We start from the raw sequence: 3,426 nt of genomic DNA, 5'->3' as shown, positions 1-3,426 counted from the left end.
ACGCGGCGCGGCCGCCCCCCCGTCCCGCCCCTCGCTCGGCGGCGGGGGCGGCGCGTGACTCACGGAAAGGCCGGAGTCGTGCGGCGGGGCCGCCGTGAGTCAGCGCCGCCGAAAAAAGGCCGAGATCGTGGCGGCGGGGGCGGCCCCGCGGGCCCCCCGGCGCTGCCCCGGCCCCGTGCGGGGGCTGGCGGCGAGGGGAGGTCGTGCCTGGCCCCCGCCGTGCCTGGCCCCGGGCCCGCCGCGCTCGGGAGGTGGGGGGGAGTCGTTGGCTTGACTAAATTTAGACGCGGCGCTTTCCGCGTTAGAGACGGACAGGCCAGGGCGTCCCGGTGAAGGGCGGCCGCGCTGCTCGGAGTCATTCGCACGGGCACAGAATATCCCGAGCTGGAAGGGACACACAAGGATCATCCAGTCCAAGCCCTGGCCCTGCACAGACACCCCAACAATCCCACCCTGTCCCTCAGAGCGTTGTCCAAACGCTCCTCGAGCTCTGGCAGCCTTGGTGCTGTGCCCACTGCCCTGGGGAGCCTGGTCAGTGCCCGATCACTCTCTAAGGGGAAGAACCTTCTCCTGGAATCCAACCTAAACCTGCCCTGGCACAGCTCCAGCTGCAACCTGGGTCCTGTCACTGATCCCCACAGAGATCAGCACCTTTCCCTTCACAATGAAGTTGTACCTGCAATGAGGTCTCCTCTCAGTCCCCTCAGCCACTCCACCCACACCTTCCCCTCAAGGCCCTTCACAGGTCCCAGCTCTGAAGGGGGAAAAAGGTTACAAACATCATGTTTAACACCATTAAAAAAGGCACAAATGGAAAAGCTCTTCACAAATATTTGTACTGGAAGTAAGCTGTGCTTTTAAGCTTGTCTTTAACTATGGTTGGGCTCTCTTCACTGTTCCATTTCCCTCTCCACAGATTTAACCACGGTAATGAATTCTGTGGAGTAACAGTGAATATTTCATCTTGACAAACATAAAAGGGACATAATTTTTCCATCTCTCTTCCACTGTTTAGCACAGTCACTTAAGGATTGTTTTATGAGCCCAAGTGATAGGGACAGGAGGAACAACCCACCCAGTTATTTGGCACATGAAGACCTTCGAGGTCCTCTAGGACTTCTGGAGAGCTGGTTATTTTTTCTTCAGAGGTCCCTCCCTTCCTATCAACTCTCTGTAGCACCAGTCCAGCCAGAGATGCATTGTTTGAAAGTTTCCTCCTTAAAGGAGCTAATGAGGAACTTGTGCAAAACCACCATAAATCACAGTGAGGGGCACAATCACAATACAAGCATGGATGCCAATTCTCAGCAAATGCAGGTATTTTGAGGGATATCATGATACCTAAAGGGAGGCAGTAAGTCTTACAGCATAAGGACTTTGACAAATCTTCAAATGCCTCAAAAATGCTTCCAAAACTAAATTAACCAACAAGAGCAGCTCATACTATTGCAGCAACAGTGCATCTGTAATTTCAATTTAACTGTTAATATATGAATAGGAACGGGTTCAGTCCTGGTAAAGTTAATGGAGTCATAGTGGTGACTTCAGATAGGACTGTAGTTTCATCACCTTACTGATAATTAAACTACAAAGGGTCTATTAATGAAGCCTTTACCTATCTTCCATGAAAATGACTTTCTGTGGAAGCTGGAGAAGAGGAATGAAGAGTGAAAAATGCTTTTAGTTTGACTTTCACAAGCAGAGAAAGGTTGGTTATTTTTAAATTCAGGTATCGTTTTGGTAAAAGCTACTTCAAATTCTTTCCTCTGGTAATAGCTTATTCCATACTCAGTGACATCAATGGGATTGCTCACAGAGCATCACCTAAAAATGGTAACTCTTTATAGGGTTTAAGGAATCAAGGGCCAGTGAATTTTAAAAATTCTATTAGAGAGAGGAAGGAAAAAGGATTTAATTATGTTAATTCAGAAACTCTATTAGTTCCCAATATAGCTTATTAACCCTCTATCAAATTAAGACTAATTCTGTCAGGATTGGTAACAAAGCTTAAAGAACAGGAACAAAAATCCCGCAGAATTCCTGATTTTCCATCAGATTTAGGCAGAACAAAAAACTGTTCACTTTCTCTTGCCTTCTCTCTTATCAAGGCCCAGACTCCTCCAAAGGGCTGGAGTTCCCTCCCCTCATTCTCAGTCTACACATTTGACTAACATTTTAGAAGTGAGCTAGAGCACTGTACGTACAGAGGAATGCTAATTTAGGAAAGCAAATCTCAGAAAATGTTTCAGAGTAGCAGCACAAGTGTCCCAGTTCTCAAAAATAGCATCAGCACTGTTTGACAGTTTTGCCTCCTATACAGCGAGTGAAGCTTTTGCTGCTCATCGTCTCCATAAAAAACCCGTGTCAATTTTTACTCAACTGTTTCCTGTTTTAGCTTAGGAGGAACGTGATCTGTTTTGTTCAGTAAGACATAACAGAAATCAGTTATTTTTGCCTCACAATGAGGTATGCACACAGTCTGTTGTCTTTGCTGTAAGCTCCTACATCACACTGATGTCAAACATGACCTCGAGTACCAGTCATCAGCTGGGGTCTGGTGGGAACAAATGGGATCTGAATCCAGTTATCAGCCCATTCTATTTCTGCAGCAAAACACCAGCCTGGAAACTTTACCTGATCAAAGACAGCCCTGCTCACTACCAGGCTGTTTCTCAGTGCTTCTCATGCTCCTTCCAAGCCTGCACACCACCATCTCTGCTGTGAGCGGTCCCTGAAGTCAAAGATGTCCATAAACACTTGTTTATGCTCAAGAACTCAGCTCCTGCTCAGATCACGAGGAGCTCATTGTTCAGGTCACCAGGGAAGGCTGAAGCTGGGCTCAAATGCTGCAGGGTTTGTCTCAGCTGCCAAGGCAAATGACACTAATGAAGAGCATAGTATGGCCAAAGCAAACCACAAATCTACACATTTGAGTTCTAAAACACTATCAGTAATAGTAATTCCTATACCACACATGAATTACAAGGTACTGCTGCAAGTGGTGAAGATTACTAAAATTGAAACCATATTCTACTTTTTATGAAGAACTAATCTCAGGTATGCAGCATATTTGATTTTTAAGTGAAAGGCAAGAATTGTATCGCGAGAACTGTTGAAGAATACCCCTTGGATACTGTGTTTGTGAAGGGGAAGGCAGACATCACAGCTATATGAAATGTGAGAACTCTTCAGAAGGCTGCACTAAGCTGATGAATCCTTATTCCCTTCAGCAAGAAATCAACTAATAACATGAAGGAGCTATTTACATAGACTGGGGATTTTTTGGTGTTAACTGCAGTGATGTGTCCATGAGATAACACAGTATCTCACTCCCATCAGAAGCACTACAAGGATATCAAGTCAAGAGGGACTTATTCCTGAGTATCATATTGTAAAGCAGAATCCAGAACTGCATTTATAGTATTT

This window comes from Corapipo altera, unplaced genomic scaffold, assembly GCF_003945725.1.
Source record: "Corapipo altera isolate COAL_440 unplaced genomic scaffold, ASM394572v1 301, whole genome shotgun sequence".
Classification (NCBI taxonomy): domain Eukaryota; kingdom Metazoa; phylum Chordata; class Aves; order Passeriformes; family Pipridae; genus Corapipo; species Corapipo altera.
Note: the sequence above shows the minus strand (reverse complement) of the source record.